A 25,411-nucleotide genomic window follows, 5' to 3' on the forward strand; every position below is an offset into this window, starting at 1 on the left:
CGGTCCGGAACGGGCTCCTGCTCCTGAATCTTGTCGTCTTCAGCCGGCGCCATTTTCCAAAATGGCGCCGAAAAATGGCGGCGGCCATAGACGAAAAAGATTGGACGGCAGGAGGTCCTTCCGGACCCCCGCTGGACTTTTGGCAAGTCTCGTGGGGGTCAGGAGGCCCCCCACAAGCTGGCCAAAACTTCCTGGAGGTCCAGCGGGGGTCAGGGAGCGATTTCCCGCCGCGAATCGTTTTCGTACGGAAAATGGCGCCGGCAGGAGATCGACTGCAGGAGGTCGTTCAGCGAGGCGCCGGAACCCTCGCTGAACGACCTCCTGCAGTCGATCTCCTGCCGGCGCCATTTTCCGTACGAAAACGATTCGCGGCGGGAAATCGCTCCCTGACCCCCGCTGGACCTCCAGGAACTTTTGGCCAGCTTGTGGGGGGCCTCCTGACCCCCACGAGACTTGCCAAAAGTCCAGCGGGGTCCGGAAGGACCTCCTGCCGTCCAATCTTTTTCGTCTATGGCCGCCGCCATTTTTCGGCGCCATTTTGGAAAATGGCGCCGGCTGAAGACGACAAGATTCAGGAGCAGGAGCCCGTTCCGGACCGCTGCCGTTCCGGACCGCCGCTGGACCCGCAGGTTATTTAAGTTATTGGGGGGGGGGTTCGGGAGGGTGGGGGATTTAATTTAAAGGGTCGGGGGTGGGTTTTAGGGGGTTTTAGTGTGCCGGCTCATGATTCTAACGATTTATAATGATAAATCGTTAGAATCTGTATTGTATTGTGTTCCATAACGGTTTAAGACGATATTAAAATTATCGGACGATAATTTTAATCGTCCTAAAACGATTCACATCCCTATCTAGCACTCTATCTGCCACTCCTCTGGAAACCCTGACCCTCGCATCTCCCTTCCCCAGCATTTCAAATCACCAAGAGGGCTAGACTTCAAGTGATTGACCTGTACCACGCTTTGGGGGGGGGGGGCAGGATTTTTATTTTTCCTCACCTCAGGCAGCAAATTGCCTTGAGCCGCCTCTGCTGGCAAGACATAGAGAAGCAGAGAGAGGTTTTCTCAAAGTAGAACAGGGACAAAGCTGGCAGGAGCAGATACAGGAAGAGCCAGTGCAACTGGAGTAGGAAACCTCAGAGGAACTGGAGACTTGTGGATATGGAGACAGACTTAGGTCACTGTGATGCACAACACTGGATTTAAATTGAAAAGTGTAAGTTCAAACTGAAAAGATTGTTTAAGCTTGAAAGATGGGATTTGAGAGTTTGGTGAAGATTTATTTGTGTTTTGTTTACCTGAAAGCTGGAATGGCTTCAGGGGCATGCAGCAGGGAGAGCTAGGGCAGAGAAATCCAAGCAGTATATTGATTTTTGGAGGTTTTTGGCTTCTAACAAACCCAAGTGGCTGCAGAAGTTTGGCAATGAAGCAAAGAAGTACTCTAGAGCTGGAGTGTTCAGGGCAAAGGGCAGCTGAAGAATCCTGACACACTAGCGAGTTACAAATATGTTCTTGTATGGCACCAGAGGGATGTGTAAGAAGCAGCATCAATTCAACTTTAACAACTACTTTTGTTTATTGTGGAAAACTGAAACGCTGCAATGTAATTTGAGCTTTAAAAACTTCCTTATTTGTGGGACTCAGTGGCCCCAGGAATACAAGAGCTGTACGTCTTTGTTTCTTCTTTCTTTTGGGTTGCTTGCCTGCCAAATAACTATAGCTGTGGCATGTATAAACAGTGGAAAAAGACTACATTGACAATTTCTCAATCCAGTTCCTGCACTAATGACTTTTTGAGTTTGCGCCCGAGTCTTCTGAGTCTGAGCCAGATCCAGTCAGAAAGAATCAGTGGAGGAAGCCAAGACTGCATCTGAAACAGAAGTGAGATCCTGGTCGCTAATCATTGACAAACTGCAGTTCATAGACTAAAAAGCAATTGAACAAATAAGTAAAATTATGAAAGACACTCAACTTGCATCCTTAATGTCACTAAGAGGAATAAGAAAATTAGTCAAGCTAAAGCTACAAAATAAGTAAATAAATAAATAGATAAATAAAAAGAAGATATGAATGGAATCCAGGTACACCTTCTACTACCTGTACAGCCATTGAACTCTTCTCAATTTTAGGGGGTCATTTTCAAAAGGGATCACACGCGAAAAGGGACTTTTCACACTCGAAAAGTCCCTTTTCGCGTGTGATACCTAGATTGGGGTGGGTTCTGGGTGGCGTCCGCACCGGAAGGGGAGGAGTCGGGGCAGCACCGGGGCAGACACTGCGAAGTTGTCACTGACAGCGAAAAATTAAGGGCCCTTTTCGCTGCCAGTTTCGTGCCCAATAGCACCACCTTTTACGATGGCGCTATTGGGTGCGAAAGCCAGCAGCGATAGCATCTCGGCGGTGCGATCGCTGCTGGCTTTCACAGGCCCGCCCCCCCATTATCGCTGGATTTTCTAAGGTCTGCGACCTTAGAAAATCCAGGCCTTAGTTCTTCTGAGTACATCTGTGAGAGTGTACACATGCAGAGGGCATAGTTAAGGTACAGAGGATCATCTGTGCAAAGAAATTAAGACCACTAGTCCCAGCAATCTTTGCTGGTGAGACAGGACGTTAAGTGGGTTTCTGAGGGTGGTGTCTTTAAAGCAAAGGGAAGGTGAGGACTCCTGGCAAGAGTGAAAAGCTCACAAACAGAGGAGGTAATAGAACAAGGAGAGAGGGGGAGGAACAGATACTGAAAATGTTAGTCAAAAGCTGAGCTATTTTCCCTTGTACTGAGTCAGAGGGAGAAAGGAAACTGCAGCTGCATTTAGTATCCTTCATATTTTTCATTGTTAGTCCTGTACTTTAATCTTTGTGTATACCAGCATACATTATGTCCTATTATCCCATTACCTTATAGCCCTTGTGCATTAATTTCCCTGTGTTTTACTAGCTATAATCCATGCACCTTTGTACATTGATTGTCCGGTTTCTTGTCCCCTTGTATTTCAGTATACATTATCCCTTGACTTTCATGCTCATGATACCTTGTATATAACAGTTACTCTTTTGTTTATATGATATCATCACTTGACTCCATGTACATAGTATTTTTGTTAAACTTTTGCCCCTCGTTCACCCCCTTTGTTTTTTGTAATTCGTTAAGTTCTCTGTAAACTGATATGATGCACCCACAAATACGGCATAAAAAAAAAGCCTTTAAATAAATAAATAAATAAATAAATATTTAATAACCATAAAAGACATTAATAAATCACTTTTATAAAAATATACATAAATGCATACAACAATTAAAAACAATTATGACCATTACTCAAAGTCTTCACAGAACAGAATCAATCTTAGTTGTCTTCTAAAGTCCTTCATATCAGATAGAATGCTCAATTGGTCAGGTGAGAGTTCCACAAAATAGTGGTCACGAATGAAAAAGCCCTCGCCATTGTTTTCTGAAAACAAGCCACATTATTCAACAGAACCTTTAACAGTGCTTTATTTATTGACCACAAATTGTGATTTGGTTGTGTAAGGATATTAAATTTTGATCTTAACTGCACTGGCAACCAAAGCAGTTCTTTCAATGTGGGCTGAATGTGGTCACCCCATCGCAGCAACCCTGTCAAAACATGGGCAGAAGCATTTTGTACTAACTGCAACACATAAGATAATTTCCTAGGCAAGTCCACATAAAGAGAACTGCAATAGTCTAACTGACTCAAGACCAAAATTTAAAGGACAGTTCTAAGCATGTCCTTTGGTAATATATTTTTGAATGGCTTGACCAATTTTAAATTAAAAAAGGAAATTTGAAGCACACGACAAACTTGTGAGTGAAATATAAGATGAGAATTCAAAAGGATGCCTAAATCTCTTTTGGTCTGTTGTTATTAACAATGCAATATCCTCAACTGTGATAGAAGACATGGTGGAAATCAAGGCTGGAGAGCCCAACCATTACAATTTATTTTTTTCTAAATTCATTAATCCATTTCTTACCAACCAGTTTTTAATAGAGATGTGCATTCGTCTATTCGGAACTGGAAAATGTCAACGAAATTGTCCAATTCGGCATGTTTCGGGGGACACGAAAAATGATCGGGATGTTCCCATTTTCCCATGAAAATTCATTTTTTGGATTAGTGTGCACTAACAGGAGTTAGCGCACGCTAACTCTGTTAGCACGCACTAACAAAAACTAACAAAAAGTAACAAAAAATAACAAAATCTAACATTTTTTGTTAGTGAGCACTAACTCAAAAAATGATTTTTCGTAAAAAAAAAAAACACAAAAAAAAACATTTCCTGCAGCAGCCAAAAAATGAAGAATGACACAAACAAAAAAAACGATTCACATTTCTAGTTTTTAACCTTCATAATAAAATCTTTGAAAAAAGGTACGGGAAACTTGCTAACTCTATTATATGGAATTAAGAGCTGCACATCAACCACATAAATAAAGTATGTTAGACCTAACTCCTTCAACAACTTCCCCAAAGAAGTAAGGTAAAGACTGAATAAAGTAGAGGACAGTTCAGAACCCTGTGAAACACATAAATCCACATTATACCAGCTAGAGCTAAGTTCACCCAGTTGTACCTTTTGCATTCTCCCAGATAGTAAAGATCTAAACCTATTTAAAACCTGTCCCAAGAGCCCATATGCCTCCAACCTAGACAGAAAAATTATATGGTTAACTGTGTCAAAAGCAGCCGACACATCCATCTGTACCAGGATACTCATCTTACCCTGATCCAGCTTCCCCAATAAGGTATTCATCAATGATAACTGCAACAATTCTGTGTTGTACCCTCTATGCAAGGCTGGTGCATCCATTAGGCGAGCTTTGGCAGTCACCTAGGGTGCCGAGCCATAGGGGGTGCCGAAGAGCAGCCACATGGTGCTGCAAGTGGGGCCTAGCCCGCTCACGGCAAACAGAAATACAGACTGTGTGCTTCTCAGGGCCACGAGCAGCACACTGCTCACGGCCCTGAGAAGCACACAGTGTTGTGCCCCCCCGCCCACCTGTTTCGGCTACGACTGTTTCTATTTCTGTTTTCCACGAATGGGATAGCCTCCGATTATGACACCGCATGGCTTCTCTTCAGTGCCCCCAATGGCTCGGTGCCCTGAGAAGCACACAGTCGGCTCCGAAACAGGTGGGGGAGTATAGCACTGCAAGGGTTGCCTAGGGTGCCCAATACCCCTGCACCGACCCTGCCTCTATGGAAACCAAGTTGATCATCATCAAGAAGATTATGCTTTTCCACATATTCATCTAATTGTATTAATGTACCCTGCTCAATAATTTTTTGCCAAGTCTCCAATGGGCTTACTTTCACCCTTTAAAGTCATTCTAACTATTGGTTTCTTTAAAGACTCAGGAACAACGCCTTCATTCAATGATTGATTCACAATAGATCTAATTAACCCATAAGTAGACTCCTTCAGAGATTTAACAACTATGAAAAGACAAAGGTCCAACCTGGAAGAAGTGGATTTCAAGTGTGACACTACAGACATAACATCCTTTAATGTTAATGACCTAAACTTCCTCCATACCTCTACCTGGTCAACATATGACTCAGAACTATCAACAGATACTAATCCAACAATTTGACATTGGACATCTTGAATTTTTTAAATAAAAATATTGCACCAAAATCTCACAATCTGGAAAAGCCTGGTTGATAGCAGATTGTATCATCAGTTTCTTACCAGTAGCAATAATTTTAGTGGACAATTCACTGACTTCTCTATCATGTCATTAAGCTATCTGAAATAGAAGTTGATACTCCCTTAATAGTATGCCCTATTCCTGTTTAGTTTGTTCAATTGCACATTTCCTCCATTTTTTCTCTGCCTTTCTCAAAGCATATCTTTGCATAAACAGACTGCTCATAAACCAAGGAGCAGAATTGTTTCTTGCTCTTACTTTCTTTTCAAAGGATGGGGCAACATGATTGTAAGACTCAGTGAGGCTTGTATTCCATAATTGTACTGAATCATTCACAAGAGATATGTTCCAAGATGATACTTAATCATCTCACCTCTCCTTTCAGCAAATTTTGGTACATTCACCATGGTGTGTACCAATTTCCTTATAAAAGTACTTTTCTTATCAAGCTTTTTATAAAACTAAATCCTAAAGGTGATCAGAAAATTATCTGATCATAATTGTTCTTTCACACTTACGTCACCTATCACAAGTATTTCACACTTTGGACATATTAGTAAATCAAGTATGTGTCCTGCCTTATGTGTGGTGTTAGAGATCATTTGAGAATAATCCATAGTGAACATAGCAGATTCAAAACCTCTCAGGCAGCTGGAGGCAACCTCATCCCAAAGAGCATTTAAATCACTCACAAATATAAAATTGTAGTGAGCTTCAGACATCATAAGTAAATCCTCTAATAAAGATTCAAAATCTTGTATAGATAAATCTGGAGGACTATAAATTACCATAATACACCAATTATATATGCTTATCAATAATGCCTCCATACTTGTGGGAAGCTTAGAAGCAACCAATTGAATCCCCAAAGGTTTTTATTGGTGACTTAGGTGACGGCAGCAAGACTTGTAGAGAAGATGGAGTCTTCACCCTGGAAGCCCTAGATCCCCCCGGGAGGAGCCCGTGAGGACCTGGACCGCTGGGTCTTAGGAGATGGCAATGAGAAGAGATGAGAAGACGATCCAGAAGTTGAGGCGGGCAGCAGACACGGAAAATCGGAAGCAGAGCCGGAGTCAGGAACCAGAGAAACAAACTAAGGGGATCCGGAACAGGAACCGCAGGAACAGGATCAAGAACAGCAAGACCAGGAGCAGGAGCAGGAACAGCTGGAGCAGGAGCAGGAACAGCAGGAGCAGGAACAACAGGAACCAGCACAGGATCAGCAGGAACACAACTAGACACTCAAAGCAGAGGAACCTTGTTGCAAGGTGATTTCTTCCAGGCAGACGCCGGCCTTAAGTACTTTGCTGGCGTCTGACGTCATCCAGGGATCTGTCCACTGCTTCCTGGTGCTGGATCTTTAAAAGGTCCTTCTTCGTGCGTGAGCGTGCCCCTGGAGGGGCGGAGCTAGGATTGGGCCTTGGCGGTGTCTCCCTTGTGGAGATGCCGCCGCAGAGTGGCCCGGTGGGCCCAGAAAACACCGAGCCCCGATGCAGCCTCCAGCGGGAAGAAGGAGGTAAGGACCCGGTCGCTAGACTAGCGACTGGGACCGCAACAGTTCTATGCTGTAATTTGGGAGCGGGTACTGTCATTATGAGTGGAACAGAAGGTTATACTGTCACTTGAGTGGGGGAAGAAATTCCACTGTAAACCAGCTTGTTCTGGATAGAACGAGTTCGTAAGGCAAGTATGCACACAGTAATCTTTAATGTTATTCTTTAGTTTTGACTTGCTAAAATATATTACTTAGCACAGTGGTATTCACTTCCAGCATTCAAGTACAGCAAATGAATTGGCTTTTCAGGATATCTATGATGGAGGTAATTTTCAAAGAATTACATGAGGGTTTCACACATAAAAATAACACAAATATGTGCAAGTAGCATGTTCAAGCTTATATGCTATTTCATAATAATAAAGATTGTGGGGTAGATTTTCAAAACTTATGCGCGCACATCCATATGTGCGTGCTACCCTGCACGCACTCATGAACGCGCAATTTTATAACATGCGTGCGCTGGCACGTGTATGTTATAAAATTTCAGGTCGGCGTGCACAAGGGAGGGATATAGTTTTGTAAATACGCACTGCGACACATTGGGGCCTTCCTGTTCCCTCCCAGTCTGCTCCAATTAAGGAGCGGACTGGGAGGGAACTTCCCAACCCCCTAGCCTAACCTCCTTTCCCCTATCCTGCCCTACCTCTATCCCTATCCTAACTACCCCTAATTTTACCTTTTGCTCCTGCCCCCTCCTCTAGCCCCCGCCCTGCCTCCCAGACCACCCCTTTTTAAAGCTCTGGGACTTACACGCATCCTGGGGTTTACGTGCATGGCTGGATCCGGTTGAAAATTGGCCCGGCGCGCGTAAGGCCCGGTCACGCACGTAGAACCCGGGATTTATGCACACCGAGGTTTGAAAATCTACTCCTATGTGCATGCTTGCAGTATATTGTGTAGATCTTAACAGGCAAGAGGCAGTTTAGTGGTATTCAGGAGCAGGATTCAGAAGTATGAGCCCAAACTGCTATTTTGTAAGCAATGCATGTGCATATATTACTTAAATTGTCCAAATAATTGTACACCTGCTAATTGATTTGCATAATTGAAATCAGACACGTATTTTTGTCTGCAATGTTTGGGTGGGAAGTCTGGGTAAGATCATGGTAAAGTGTTGGAGGGTCTAAGTGAACTGGTGGAGGTCTAGGTGAACTGGTAGAGTAAAATTGTGATTCTAAGTATGCAGAAGTAAATATTTTCAGAAGGATACTAAGCACCTACATTATAAAATACTTGTCTCTATGTTTTGATTCTAGGTTATTATACACAAATTATTACATGTGTAAAATATATGGACATATTATTTTTAAATGGTTAAGGAAAGTAACCATGTTCTTGCATTTCAAATATACACATATAATGAAACATATGCAGCATATTCTGGGGCAGAAATACATAGTGTTTTATAAATTGTGTGGCTACCACCATACAGTTTATAAAATGCTAGTATACATTTTTGTGTGCCCACTTATGCATGCAAATGGTGTACCTCAGAAAGTTTTTTGAAATCAGACTGAATAAATAGGTATGAGATACAATTTAGGCAATGTGCATGCAAATCTATGAAAATCTATCTCATGCATATTAAACATATCCTCGTCCTCAAGGACTGAAAATGATATTTATTTATTTATTTATTTGTTTGTTTATTTATTTATTTATTTAAAACTTTTGCTATATTGTCGTTAAGCGGGTGCCATCACAACGGTTCACAATAGGGCACATAACTATATGTTGTGTAAAATGTCTAGAATTCTAACAACTAAACAGGTGCCATCAAAAATACTGTAAAATAGTTTTATAATAAATATTACTTGGTGGGTGTTATAAGTCATGTCCAGTTTTCTCTGTCTTAGCTAAAAGTACTACTTAACTCTAGTTTTTTGTTGTTTAAAAATAAAAAAGAATAAGAATATTAAAAAAATGAGAAACACACGCATTAAGATAACGGTGTGTGTGTGGGAGTTTGACTGACCGCAACCTACATGTTAATTTCTGTATTAAATATGCACATTCATTTTTAGTGGGCCACATACTAAACAATTTCTAGTGTGAGTTTGATTACATAGACCTCATTCTCTAGATGGTGATACCCCAGGAGGATTTTTCCTTCCAGAATACAGAGATGCATATTTTGGATTAGGATTGAGAACAGGCATTTTTTTCCTGACAAATAACCAATGAAAATCAATGTCCATAAAAAGGCATTGCATTTATTTTATTCATAAAAATAAACTTGTACCATGCCCATTGAAACTGGGTGCTATGAGCATGTCATATATTTCAGAGTAAACGTTACTTCCTGTGGAAAATTTTATGAAATAAATAAAATAAGATCTGCCTCAATGAACAAGACTTCAATCTGTGAGAGCTAGTAAAATACTAAAATACCAATTCCAAGGCCCAGAACATATATGGGTAAATTTGTTTTGAGTTTGACTGCAGAAGATGTTGGTGAAAGTCCCACAGCAGATTCAGTTTTCTAGATGATGATTCAGAGAAAATGAAATAAATATTTATGAATCTTGAAGAGGTTCTGGAGTAAACTGACAGACTAAATAGTAGCAAATTCCTAGAACCTGATGTTATTCACCTCTAACTTCTGATAAAAATGAAATATGAGACTGAAGACATGTTATTAGTAATCTGTAATCTATCATTTAATTCTATCACTGTATCTGAAGCCTGGAGAGTGGAATTATAATGCTAATTTTTAAAAAGGGTTACTGGGTGATCCATGAATATTCAGATCAATGAGCCTGACATTAATACCAGGTGAAATGATGAAAATAACTGTTAAATTACTTAGCCTCTTGATAGTTCTTTGATAATTGTTGCCTGAATTACAAAACTGGAAATTAAAGTCCTTTGTTTATCCATATAACAAGAATAGCATGGGCACTGCAACAGTGCCTAAGCCCTGATTTGTAGGGTTGATATATTATAATCTTCGGCCTCTCTACTGAAATTGCCAACAGTAGTGCTAATTAATGCCAAATTGTGTTGGTGGATTTAATGATGTGCACACTGCGTAGACAGCCTTCAGCTATCATGAAACAATATCCTGCAAGTGCAGAAAGCATCTGAGCAGAGAACTGATTCTTGTACACACTGTCATACATGAAAAAATGGGAGGGATGAACAGAGTCAAACCACTTACAGAGTTCCACCAACCAAAAAGATACAAATAAGCGAAGAGAGAGAGAGTGACCCTAAAAAGCAGGAACTGAACAGAAACCATTGACTCATTTCACATAGGCTCTTTTGTCCTGAACTGGATTAGAAGTGGTCTTACAGAGATAAAAGTCTAAGCAACATTGTGAAAATTTGTTTGAGGCATTCATTTTTCTCAGTGATTTTATTTTCTGATTCTGAAAAAGCATATGATATCACTATGGTGGCCACTTTTGAAAAGCTATTTGATTTTAAACTTGTAACATGTGTAGTAAAACGGAGTTTTAAAATGTTTTGAATAATATTGGAATAGAAGAATTGTTTTCCAGAACATAACAAAATAGAAAAAACAAGAGAAATGGCTTAAACAACTGCAGACAGTTGACCACAATTTTTTAACATATTGGTAAATATATTAGGGGTGTGAAATGTTTTTTCTTTTTGTGTCATTTTTGTTTCATGTCATTTTTTTGTTTGATTTTGTTTTTAAAATGGTTCATTGGTTTTTTTTGTTTGTTTGTTTGTTTGTTTTTTCATTTTTCCCTAATTTTGTGGTTAGTATGAACTAAGTCCAGTTTGTGTGCATTAACCACAAAAGTAAAAATAAAACACAAAATTTTGGCTTTTTTTTTTTCATTTTGTGATTCCAAAGAAATGAAACAAAATAGATAATGCTGTTGACATTTTCTATTTTGTTTTAACTGAATGGACATCCCTAAAATATACAAATAATAAATTTCAAAGTGACAGAACATTTAAAGATGAAAGCTTGTACAATGCACTCATTTACTGAGATACTATCATTACATTTTTCCTTCAACAACTATATTTTCTCTGCAGTACAGTACTGCAGCATGCATGAGAATTAATAGTTTAAAATGTACCAGTAAAAATACATACTTCAAATAATATTGATTGCTATTAAACAGTTGGTAATGATTACAAAGGAATATGATGTAAATCCTATACCTTTCTAGGCATTAATCATAACCAAAATCTGTTCAGTTAGAATCTCAGGGTTTATGCAGACTTTTTAACTCTGTCCTTTTTATATATTGTATACCTTCAATTTCATTGCTATCTTTAAATTCAGAATCAGAGAGCTGGTAGTAAGAAGTAGTTACAGACTATCAGATCACAATGGAGGGAGAAGGAAAAAAGTTAAAGAGAAGCAGAGAAGGAAAGTATAATACCAAAGCATAAAAGTCAAAACAGAGAGAGAACGAGAGAGCCTAGTAAAACAAAGAAATACTGCAGCTTGAATGGATGGTAGGTCATAGAGGAATCAGGACCGATTATGGGAGCAAATGCCACCAAGACCTATTAAGTACCTACTAAGGTGGGTCAGTGGAAATCAAAATTGAATTTTGCTTCTGCTTTTGGAAAGTCAACCATGCTACCAGAGGCAAATAGATGAAGATCAAACACGATAAAGAAAAATGACCATATAAAGTTTCACTCGAATGAGAAGAAAAAACATTCTGAGTGGCTATATTAGTCTAAATCAATATGCAGGTCTTGGAAAAACTGCAGTAAACAAGGAAAGGTGTGACAAGAAGAGCAGAATGAAAAAAAAGAGCAGGCTTCCAGCATCCTGAGACACAGAAGTTAAAATAAGTGCAAAGTGGAAACCATTAGATAACTTAACAAGACAGTAGAGGTTGTAAATTCTGACAATAGCAAATAGTTATTGATTCTTGCAAACTGATCTGCTTCCATCAATTTTAGACAGCCTTCATTGTTTCTTATTAGTTCTGAAGCCCTTAAACTCTCTTCTTTGTTGAGATATATACTGCAGGACTCCACACAGCATATAGTATTGCTGCTATTCAATGAAGGGGGGGAAACATACCTGGGAAATCAATGGAAGATATCTCAGAGAAAGAGGAAGAAAAAATAGTTGAGAGTCTGGGGAGTGCCAGAAGATACAATGCTTGTTGAAAATCACAAAATATATTTGTAAATGGAGGCACAAGTGGTTTTTGGAATGTGACAAGGTGTGGAAGTAATGGATAGGGTATACTTTGAGAAGCAGTTTTTCTCTTTGAACAAAGCTCCATATAAAAAATGCTTCAGTAGCCTAAGTAAGAAGGGAAAAGTATATTTTTTCTGCATGAGACTATAGATTGGGAGACATCAGCTATACATATGAGAAAAAGAAAGTCTGGAGATTTCTAACAGTTGTAATTATATATAAGATCTCACAGAGATGAAATGGATAAAAATGTGGAAGAAATAGGATGAGAAAATCTCCATATGAGTTGTATGGTGAAGGAAGAAGTGGAAAAAAAATGAGGTAAAAAAATAATTAAAAATAAAAAAGAAGCAAGGATATTTTATATGAGCAAAAGAAGGCTCTAGTACGTAGTTGAAGATGCATGAAAAGAGTTACTTACTGTAGTGTTTATTTACAAAGTTTTACTTTTATATCCAATTTTAAACAATCACTTCAAATCTTAAATAGATAAATGTGGCTCAGAGAGCCCATATGTCCAAGAAAACTAAATAAACTCCTTTATACTGTGTTAGACTGCCTCCTGCTCAGAATTGTGTAATAAGGTGTAGATTTTAAAAGGAGTGCTTATGTGTCCATGTGCGTGTGGTTCCCGGTGCGCGCACATGGGTGCGTCAATTTTATAATATGTGCATGCTATAAAATCAGATGCCCGCGCGCACATGCGTGCTGGATTTTAAAATCTGCACGCGCGGGGGGAGGGGGCAAATTTTTAATAACTCTGCGCGGTGACACAATCGAGCATCTTCCAGTTCCATCCCAGTCTGCTTCAATTAAGAAGCGAACTGGAAGGGAACTTCCCTACCCCACTACCTAAACTCCCTCCCTCTTCCCCTCTCCTCCCTACTTCCTAAACCCTACCTATCAACTTACGTTTTTTTTTGTTTTATTGCTTACTGCTCCCCTGGAGCAGAAGTAGTTTGCATGCGCTGGCCGGCTGCTGGCGTACGCTTCCCTGGGACTGCAGTTAATGTCCACCGTCCCGGCAGGACTCCATCCTGGCCAGTCTCCATCTTGCCCCGCCCCTCCTCACCCAGACCACGCCCCCCAGCCATCCCTTTTTTAGGGCCTGGCACTTGTGTGCTTATCAGGACTTATGTGCGTGGCTGGGCCCTTTTGAAAATGTGCTCGGTATGTGCAAGGCCCGGCCACATGCATAAAGCCCGATTTTTGCACCCGCAGGCATTTTAAAATCCGGCCTTATATTAGCAGTGTCAGAAGACAATACAAGACAGCTTAACAGAGGAAAAGATGAGGGTTGAAGAAAGTAGTACTTGTATGCCTCACACAACACACCCATCTTCATTCAGCAGCATTCAATGACTTGACATAGAAAGAATGCAATTATCAAAGTCATGTATGAATATAAATAGTGATTCACCATCTGAAAATTGCCTTTCTCATTGCAGCTAAAGAGTGTTCATTGCTTCCCAATGTTTGTAATTTTTGTCATGTTAAGAGAAGGCATTCCAGGTTAGGGGAGGAAAATATCACATAAAGGGCCTCATTTACTAAAGCAATTTTTCCATAGAACAGAATGGGAGAAAAGCCTAACAGGTTAATTTTCAAAGAAGTTACGTATCAAATGTAACATATCTCCATAGCAATTTTCAAAAGCCATTTATGTATGTAAAGTGCATTTACATAGGTAAATCCTATGGACAATTCAATGGCATATGTTATAGCAATTTTCAAAAGCCCACTTACAGGGTAAAGTGTATTTACACATGTAAAACCCAATCAAGTGTATCAATGCTTTTTAAAATCAGGCCCTTAGTAAATTAGGCCCATAGATTGTATATCCAAATCTACACTTTATTTCTATGAAAAAAAACACCCATAGGAAATGAAAATAGGAGTAAATGTCCACAAGTACTTTATACTAGCAGCAATTTTCAAAGTAAAATAATTCATGTACTTTTGCTTTGCAAATTGGAGCAAAGTCTGTAGGTAAAAGGTACCCTTAAGACTGTTTCAAAATGCATATTTTGAAAATTGCCCCGAAACAGCTTAGCATAGGCACATTACAAACTGGACCACAACTTGAACACACTATCTCTCAGACTGCCTACATCTCCTGGATATCCTGGGGTACTTCCATACTATTTATTAGGGATGTACAGGGGAAAAATATTTGTTTTCAATTTCAAAAGTTTTCCGTAGTTTTTCCCCATACAAATTTTGGTTTGTTGATTGCTTGACATTTTTAATTCATGAGATAAAACATGAAACCAACAATAAAAATAAAAGAAAACCCCTATAACAGCCAAACATCGAAAACAGGGTCTCTCACCCAATTACCTGGAAAAATGCTGGGGCCAGGATCCCACCCAGGCCCCCTTTTTCCTGGCCTGGAGGGGATCAACCAGAGAGGCCTAAGCCCAGAACCTACCTACAGTGCTTTGGCCTTTTCAAGGCTGACACCTCGGCTGAACCCAGACCCGGCACTTGGGCCTCAGCCAAGGCCAGAGCCCAGACCCATGCCCGATGCCGCGACCAGACTTGGAAGTCAGGTTCTAATACTGGGGACTCGGTCAAGACCCGGGCCTGACATCGCAACCTGGCACCGAGACCAGGCCTTGGCTCCAGGGCCTGGGTCTAGGCTGGAGCCTCGACCCAGGCCCGACACCGCAACTTGGCCCGGAGACTGGGTCCCATTTTCAGACCCAGGCCCGATGCCATAACTCAGCCCAGAGGCCTGGACCCGACATCCGGGCCTCAGCCTAGGCTGGATCCCAGACCTAGGCCAGAAGGTCCGGGGCTTGATGCCATGGCCTGGCCCAAACCTAGGCCCGATTCCAGGGACTGGCCCCTGAAAACAAGAAGCTGTTGGCAACATCAAATCAAAAGACTTGATAAATGCAGAAAAAAGAACACTAAGCTAACTTTATATTGTTCCACAATGTGACACTCTTAACTAGCCTACCTTAGATCTAAGACCCTCAGTGGCCCTTAATAGGAGGCCATTTCTACTCACATTCCACCTTTTCTTTAGGACAAGTTTACAGAATGGCCAGACTTATCTGGATAAGTTATCCAGTTATGTCTGAATATCGGAGTTGACTGGATAAATTATCGAGATAATTCAGCTCCTCCCAGTTAAGCCTTTGGAATGCCCCTAACTTATCTGGCCCCTAATTTCTGAGTTATCCAGCTGTTTCTGAATATGGACCTCCCATTTTTAGTGTAAGAGAAAAGAGTCTCTATACTATAAATTCAAAGAGAAAGAACTCACCTAAATTAGCTGATGACCAGAAGGTTGGACACTGCTTACTGTCGCTATTAAGGCAGGGATAAGATTATTTATTTTTTTCATGATAGAATCAGTTTTGTTGAACACTTAATTAAAATATTGCATGGAAAAGGTTCCTACATGGGCAGATAGTCAGATTCTGGATGGACATAGATGCTTATTTTATGTCTGTTTCATGGTATTACATTTCTTAAAGGACTTAAACCTTAAATGCACTTGTTAATAAAAGTGTTTCAAAGTGTATTTTAAGATTCTAAAATCTGTGTGAAGTTCTTCCCTGTCACTCACCCAGCTAGCCTGTCACAATTCCTGAAGATATAATAAAGCTAAACCCATTGCTACCTCAGAGTTCCATGAAATCTAATGGAACTATGAAAAAGCAGCATGAATTCACCTTGCTTATCATATTTCACTTTACATTTCATCTGTAAGCAGGATCCGAACTCGAAGTATATTGAAAAGGAAAGTAATTTTTAGTAACTACAAGGTTATTGAGACATGCATTCAGGTAAGTATTCACAGCAGTAAAAAACAAGGAAAGAAATATGCATTGTTGTTCTACATAACCTAAAAATTTCTGCATACAGGTGAAGCAATTAGGTCCCATATCATCAGCATGGTTATGAGGAAGACTGCTCTGCCAACTTAACTACACTGTCCAACTAAGCACAAAAAGGAGAAAATGACAATACAACTTGTATGACTGATATGTGGGCAGTACCTTTAGAACAGTGGGTGATGGTAAGGGCAAAGAAAGGTTATGGCCAGCAATAGAGTAATGTAGGTGATCAAGCTTGTGTGACTTACATTAGAAGATGATATTAGCAACATTAATACATGCAGGCAAAACCAGACTGAATACTGTAAGTGGGCTAAATGGTTCTTATCTGCCTATATCTATTATGCTGCTAAGTTACATATTCAAGCCACAGAGGCCACCTAGATGCAGAAGATAGATAATTACTTTCAATTTTAATTACAATTGTTATAAAGACAAATATTCTTAGTAGTGGTGAAAAAACAGCTGCAGGGACATAAAAGAAGAATTTTTAAAGCTGGTAATATTAAAATTATCTATACTGTAGGAAATGAATGTTCATAGAACTTAAAAATGCACAGCAAATAAACTAAGTCTTTAAACATGGAAATCATGTAGAAAATCAAAGTTAAGTGTACTTTTGTTTCCATTAGTACTGGATGTTTTTGTTGTAGTGATATTAGAAATGTAAGGCTAGAGCAATGTCATTAGATGACCTTAATAATAAATAATGATGGGAAAAGGCAACCTTATCTGAAAAAAATAAATTAAAAAAAAAAAAGATTAAAGTATATACCTTTCCAATTTGGATCAAATCTTCAGCTCCTATATGTTAATGTAGTCCTGCTCTTGAAACGTATTCCATTTAACTACTTCTTATTGCTAAGAAAAGCTAGAAAAAGGTTTCTAGCAGTCAGTGTAAAAACTGAATGATAAAATAAGGACATCACTACATTGGTTGAAAGGCATTAATAGACACTCGATTATATAGTCATTAAATTTTAATATACAGTTATTAAACTGAAAATTTTAAACCATTTCTGAATTTGTTTATATTGAATTTTGAAAAATTTGCAACAGAAAGATTTTCATTGAGCTTAGTAAATACAAAAACATAGGCATACTTGGAGACTTACCTTTGTTTTCCCTCCTCCTGCCACCCTATCCACTCAATATACACAAGCCGTACACTCAGGAGGTTGGATTAAAGCAAAGGCCACAGTTTATTGAGAACTTTAACTCAGCCCTAGATAGGGTTACAATTAATCATGAATAGCAATCATAACTTCACATCCTTAGCCCATGGCTGTTCGCCAAGTCCCAGCAGCAACCAGCAGCCAAACCAGCTTCCAATGCTGGAATAGTGAACCTCTGGCCACTCCTTCTCCCACCAAAATCTCTTCCCCCACTATATTCCAGTATCTTTAGAACTGTTATCCACAAAATGACCAGATAGCGCTGAACAGTCCAGATTTACCCCTCTCCTCCCTTAGTTCACTTGTTAGATTACCATCACTTCTGGGTACACATAACTAAAAGGTAAATAGGCTTGGGTTACTCGTCAACTATGACATAGATCAAGAAATCACAATCCAACCCCCCAAAAGGGAGGAAGTTGGTAAAGAGCACTCAGACCAAACAAAGTAAGCATGCTAACCAGTCACAATGCAACTTCACCCACAATGCTATATTCCCCCACTCCATTCCACGACCTTATGGGAACTGCCCATTCCATCCTTAGCTTGATTCAAAATTCCCATGAGGAAGGAGTACCAGCCTATAACACCCCTCCTTCGCCTGACCAAACAAACTTTTAAATAAAGAAAATCTTCTTTGACCAATAATCCCACTGGGGTAAGAGATAAGCCTCATGATTACAACATAAAAATGGGGTGGGGGTGGGTTGGGGCATGGTATACCTGGGGACCACACCACAGCCATGTTTTCCACCATGGTCCATATTCCTGGACTGCCTTAGACATAATTTCATGACAACAGTAAATTGTGCTATATTGGGGCAGACTAAAGGTACATTGAGGTCAACAACCTGTCTCCAACAGTGTCCATTCTGAGTCACTAGAAAGTACTGAGTACTGTAGGTCCAAAAGAATAGATCCATTCCTTTTTGCTCTCTTCGAAGGATAAGTGTTGGCTTTTTCAGTTCTATGACTAATTGTTATGGAAATTTCCTCTAGGAACATGTCAAAACCGCTTTTAAATCTAGCTATGCTGGAAGCCTTGTCCAGATCATTCAGTAAAAAATTCCACAGATTGACTGTGCTTTGAGAGAAGAGGTCCATATGCAGCTGATGCACAGCTGTACTAGTTGGCCAGATAGTGCTGTATATTCAGAGGTGCAGCTGAACTGCTTAATATACCTGATTATCTTAAAGTTAGATGGATAGTTAAACCCGTTAACTTTAGGTCAGCACTATGGCCTGACCAGAGTTGATCAGATAACTGAGCCAGCTAATTCTGAATATTGAGTTAGCGGATACATTTATCAAGCCGACTGGAGTATTCCCTAGTCCGCCCATTCCCTACCCCTGAATTATCTGCCTAAAAACGTATCTGGAGAACTCACTTATTCGGCTAAGTGGTACCTGCTGACGATAGACATATATTTAGTGGCACCACTTAGTCGGAGAAGTGATTTCTCCAGATAAAATTGCCACATCACCACAATTGCATGTCTATTCTCTAGAACTTAGTGAAAGTATTAAATCATGATCCAAGCGCTTTGAGTTATTGCCATGGTACCTGAAAGTTTTACTGGCAAAACTACATAAAATTCCAATTGCTATCTATTTATATGCTGTGCATGAGTTGATTTGACACATAACATTGCAAGAAAGGATATAAAATCTGCTAATTTAGAACTATTGGGAGAACCCAGTGCATGCAGCAGGAGTCTCAGCTAAGAGTAAAGGGAGGAGAAAATTCAGCTTCCTGTTTATACAACAGAGATGCAAAGAAATGTGTTCCAAGCGATATTCCACTGAATTATACTCTGATTAAGAAGCGCAGAAAGGTATTTGGTTCCTCGGGTCTGCTCACGGTGACTCAGCAGTTTGTAAGAGAAATAGAGCTGTTTGCTCTGTACTCAAAGAGTATAAGCAGCTATATTAGCTGTGGGATCCTTATTGTGCTATTCAGCAAGGTAACCAAATAAACAGCCTTTATATTCAGTGGCGCGACCATGCTGCTGAATATATCCAACTATTCTAAAGTTAGTCAGATAAGTTTATTTGGCTATTGTGGATTTCTGGTTAAGAAAGTGCCCCCTATATAAAGCCACAAGCAAGCTTCCCCTGGGATCCGTCTCCAAGAGAGCAACTTACCTTCAGGAACTTTTACAAGAAAAAAATGGCAATAAGTGAATTATTTCACATCCAACCAGAATTTCCTCCTTGTGATTTTTATTGTAAAAGATAAAAAACAGGACAAAATGACAATCTTACAACTTCTCTGCCTGTTAGCAGCACAGACAGACATTAATATAAATTTCACTTATCTTTGAAGGCATAAAGAACCAATCAACAGATTATAATTTGATTATGCATTTCCCTGCGTCATATCTTCTTATCTGTTGCTATACCCCACAGCCAATCAAGAGTCAAGCTTACAAACCCCAAAACAATCATATACTGATTCATTAACTTATATTATAATGCCATAGTATGCCCCTCTGTCAACCATCTTATATCTAAGACCATATATTCCTTAAGCCTCCATTTTGTAAAAGCTTATCCAGCTAAGTTCTATTTTGAATATCAGACTCTCTTTCTTCAATTTCTTCTAAATTTCCTAGGTGTAGATATTCAAAACCTAACCACTTATTTAAGTTAGCCAGATAGACATATCTGGCTAACTTAAATGGGATATTCAACAGCACGACTATGCTGCTGAATATCCCCATAGAAGCGTTACTTAGGTGGATATGTCATATCCGTTTAAATTTAGATCTCCTATTGAGCAGGTCTCACATAATTGGATATGGTATCCTCCTAAGGCTGAATATTGCTGCTTAGCTGGATAATTTATCTGGCTAACTAGTCCTGCCCAGCTGTGCGTACTGCCTACCCACAACTAATCCAGCTATTCTGATAGCTGGTAAGGGACTTAACTAGCTATGTAATAGCCATTGAAGATAATCGGATATTCAGCTGCCACTACATAGCCAGATAAGATCTACTTGTCTGGCTATCTAGCATTTGAGTATTGAACTCCCCGTGCTAGTGTCATACAGTGTACCCTAAAATTAGCACTCTATGAAAGGATAAAGAGCCAGTCTGTGTTTACCTATATTATTAATAGCCCCCTCAAGATTTTCTGTCATATTCCCTCTCAGTCACCTTTTCTCCAAGTTGAACTTATCTGGTTATGTTAGCCAGATACATTATAACTGTATATCTTTAGAACTGTTATTGAGCAGGTCTAACTTATTCATTTAACTTAACTAGATAAGGCTGAATATAGGCACTTATCAGATAAGTTGTACTGCTTCAGTACGCCCGTTCCCCGTCCAATGACTAACCAGCTAACTACTTAGCTGTATAAGTGACTTATCTGCCTATGTGGCAGCTGCTGAACATAGTGGCTACAAGTTAGCTGGATAAGTCCTACTTATCTGGATAAGTAGCATATCAGTATTGATCTCTGTATGTTTAATGTATTATGTTCTATTTACTATGATTATATTCATGTATTATAATATAATAAGTTTAGTATTGTTATAATATAAATGCAATACAAGAAATACTCAAATATATACAGTATATAAATAAATCAGATTAAATATTTTTTAGTATAGGTTACATTTCTGAGGAAATGAATGAAATTATAGGGATGTGCATTTATTCGAAACAAATGGGTAAAACATAATGAATGAGTCCATATTTGTTTCATTAGTGGCCCCCCATCATTACAAGTAGAAAGGTCTCACAAATAAAACAAATAATCTTTGTCCAACTTGTTTATGTTTCCCATTCTTTTCTGTGCCCATTGAGTCTATGGCTGTGTACTACAGATAAAAAAAAAAAAAGAAGATAACGATATCAAAACATTTTTGCAAGTGTGGCCTCACTGCTTTGTCAGAACCTTGTGTTATGGTTCTGGAAGGTGGACCCCTTTCCCGAGTTGGAGTTGGCACCACCTGTGGGAGAAATCCCCACAGGTCCCCACTGTCAGAAGGCGAGGCTAGGATGAAGCAGACCCCGCTGGAGCTTCACCACTACCAGCCCACGTTCCCCTCAGGTTGAGTCCTTGGGTACCGGGGCTGGCTGGAGTTACATGGGGTCTCTGACTGAAGAGAAGGCAATGTTGGAGGGATGCCAGGAGTGGGTCTGGAGATGGGTGAGAAAACTGAAGTGTAGAGGCGGTCAAAGGCTGGGACAGGCTTCAGTGCTCAGAGGCGGAATACCAGGTGAGAGTAAGGACAGGCGGCAGTTCAGATAGTCGAGGTTCCAAGCATAGGTCAGGACAGGCAGCAGTTCAGGTAGTCGAGGTTCCAGGCATAGATCAGGTTCCGGAATGTCACAAGTCAGAGTGCAGGAGATATCCTCCATGAAGGAACTGGATACAGGACCTAGAAATCAAGAAGCCAAGGCAAGGTCTGTGAGCCAGATCTTGCCTTAAATAGGAAAAGGACAGGTGGGGTGAGCAGGAGGGGCCACAGTCTCTTTAATTTTGGCAGAGAGACACGTGTGCACAGGCCTATAGATACCCAGTGGGGGAGATCCCATACTAAGAGCAGTGAGCACATTGGAGGAGCCTGGCAGAAGGCCTACCCATGTGGCAGCAGGGGCTGCCATTGAGAGGGGCCCCGGGAGCAGTTGGTCGCCGCGGCCAGTGTGCCCGAGCCCAGAGAGGCGGCACTGTGATGGTGAGTGGCATCTGCCGGTCATGGAAGGCCATAATCAGCGGCCATAACACCTTGTCAGAGCTGAGGTAGGACAAGATGACAAAGAGATAACCAGTGGACAAATCAGTCTCTATGGATAACAATTATAACCTGAATTCCAGGGCTCCCAGTGGGGGTGAACCATAGTTCTAAGGCCTTTTTGCAATCATCTAGTACAAGTCCCTCTCCGTCTTTGTAAACAGCACTAATTACCCTAGTAATAAGAAACAGTGTGGTTTTCATGCATTAAGAAAGGTGGTAGGAAGGCAAAACAATTACTGGCATGGTTAAAAGATGAAATGAAAGAGACTATTTTAGCCAAAAGATCTTCATTCAAAAATTGGAAGGGGGATCCATCAGAAGAAAATAGCATAAAGCATAAGCATTGGCAAGTTAAATGTAAGACATTGATAAGACAGGCAAAGAACGAATTTGAAAATAATTTGGCCATAGAGGCAAAAACTCACAATAAATACTTTTAAAAATATAACCAAAGCAGAAACCTTGAGAGGGAGTTGGTTGGACCGTTGGATGAACAAGGTGTTAAAGGGGCACTTAGAGAAGTTAATGCCATTGTGGAAAGATTAAACAATTTATTTGCTTTGGTGTTCACTTAAGAGGATGCTGGAGAGAAAGTTTTCATGGGTGGACCTGGAAGATACTGTAGGCCTGATTGCCAAACTAAAGAGTAGTAAATCAACTGGACTGGATGGTATACACCCCAGGGTTCTGAAATAACTAAAATATGAAATTTCAGACCTATTTCAATGAATTTGTAACCTATCAATAAAATCATCCGATGTACCTGAAGATTGGAAGATTGCCAATGTAACCCCTATATTTAAAAAGGGATCCAGGGGTGATCTGGGAAACCATGGACCGGTAAGCCTGACTTCAGTGCTGGAAAAAAATTGTGGAAATTGTTATAAAGAATAAAATCACAAAACATTTAGATAGACATGGTTTGATGGGACACAGCCAACATGGTTTTATCCAAGGGAAGTCTTGAAGAGGTGAATAAAGGGGAACTGGTAGATGTGGTGTATTTGGATTTTCAGAAGGCGTTTGACAAAGTCCCACATGAGAGGCTTCTAAGATAACTAAACAGTCATGGGATATGAGGTGATATCCTTTTGTGGATTGCAAGCCAGTTAAAAGACAGGAAGAAGAGAGTAGGATTAAATGATCAGTTTTCACAGTGGAAAGAGGTAAACAGTGGAGTACCTCATGGATTTGTACTTGGACGTGTGTTTTTTTAATATATTTATAAATGATCTGGAAAGGGGTACCATGAGTGAGGTGATCAAATTTGCAGATGATACAAAATCATGTAGAGTAGTTAAATTGCAATCAGATTCTGATGAATTGCAGGATGATTTTGCGAGACTGGAAGATTGGGCTTCCAAATTGAAAATGAAATTTAACGCAGATAAGTGCAAAATGATGCATATAGGGAAAAATAACCCTTGCAGTGGTTACACAATGCTAATTACTGTCTTAGGAGTTACCACCCAGGAAAGAGATCTTGGTGTCATAGTGGATTATACATTAACATCATCAGTTCAGTGTGCTGTGGTGATCAAAAAAGCAAACAGAATGTTAGGAATTATTAGGAAGGGAATGGCAAATAAAATGGAGGATGTCATAATGCTTCTGTATTGCTCCATGGTGAAACCATACCTTGAATGCTGTGTGCAATTCTGATCACCACATCTCAAAAAGGATATAGCTGCACTAGAGAAAGTGCAGAAAAGGGCAACCAAAATGATAAGGGGCATGGGATGGCTGCCCTATGAGGAAAGGCTAAAGAAGTTAGGGATGTTCAGTTTGAAGAAGAGATGACTGAGGGGTATTATAGAAGTCTACAAAATAATGAAAGGAGATTAACAAGTTAATGTAAATCAGTTATTTACTCTCTCAGATAATAGAAGGACCAGGGGGCACTCTATGACGTTAGGAAGTAGCTCATTTAAAACTAATTGAAGAAAATTATTTTTTACTGAGCACATAGTTAAGCTCTGGAAGTCATTGACAGAAGATGTGGTTACAGCAGTTAGTGTACTGGGTTTAAAAAAGGATTGGATAAGTTCCTGGAGGAAAAATACATAAACTGCTATTAATTAACAAGCAGTAGCAGCTTGAGATTTATTTAATGTTTGGGTACTTGCCAGGCACTTCTGACTTGGATTGACCACTGCTGGAAACAGGATAATGGGCTTGATGGACCATTGGTCTGACCAAGTATGGCATATCTTATGTTCGTATGTTCCAACTTCTTTTACTGATAGTTGATTTGATGACTGAAGAATATTTACATCTCTCAATATAACATTTAAATAAAGTCAATAAACAATAGGACAGCAGAAGGATTAATACACTTTTGACCGCACTCTTTTCAGGCAAGCCTCTAAATTCCTTTTGAAGCACTCTTCTTAACACTGATCTCTTTCTTTTCCCAGTTACTCAAATTATTCATCTTACCTTGATTAAAGATAGTTCATTCCTCCTTTAAGTTTCCAATCTGGTCCCAGCTTCTCCCCATTGTGGAGTCGTTAGAATAAGGTCCCAATACTGCATCCGAGCATAAGTCCCAAATCTCATACCTTTTATGAAGTCTTCCTAGTTACTTTAGACCTCAATGCCGAACAAAGCTGTACATCAAAAAGGTGCTCTCCACTGGGGTGAATGTGCTGGAGTTAATTAACTCCAGCATGTCCTCAGCACACAGAATCAATTTAAAGAAAAAAAGAAGAAGAAGATGGCATCAGTGGAGCAGTAAGGTCTGGGCTCCAGGCCTCTTCCTAACCCTAAGCCAAGGCCCAGGCTTCAGGACCCATCCTCTGAGTTGGGCCCCATTGTCTGGCTTGGGGCTGGGGTTGAGACCCAGGCATTGGCACCCTGTCTCCGGCCAGGACCTGGCATCATGCCTGGTCCTTGGCTGAGATGTAATCAACAAAACCAAGACTGCCACTGATATACCTGATGGATCAGGTAAGTGACTAGGGGGCTCGGGTTTTAGCCTAGGCCCTGTATTTGGCCCTGCCAAGGCCAAGACCTCGGTGTGACGCTCAAGCATAATCTGTTGCTTCTGCTTTGGGCTTCAGCCTAGGCCCTTGGCGAGGTCCTTGCCTCAGACATGGGCCTAGGCCCAGGCATGAAGCATTCATTTTAGGCAAATATACCAAATAAGGTTTGCTTCATTTGGGGGCCCTCAATTCATTTTGGGGCCCCCCAAATGAAACAAGTTGCCCTTATTTGTCACATTTTTTTAAATTCATTTAAAAAGAAAGAACATCATTAAT

Source organism: Rhinatrema bivittatum, chromosome 5 (genome assembly GCF_901001135.1).
Source record: "Rhinatrema bivittatum chromosome 5, aRhiBiv1.1, whole genome shotgun sequence".
NCBI lineage: Eukaryota > Metazoa > Chordata > Amphibia > Gymnophiona > Rhinatrematidae > Rhinatrema > Rhinatrema bivittatum.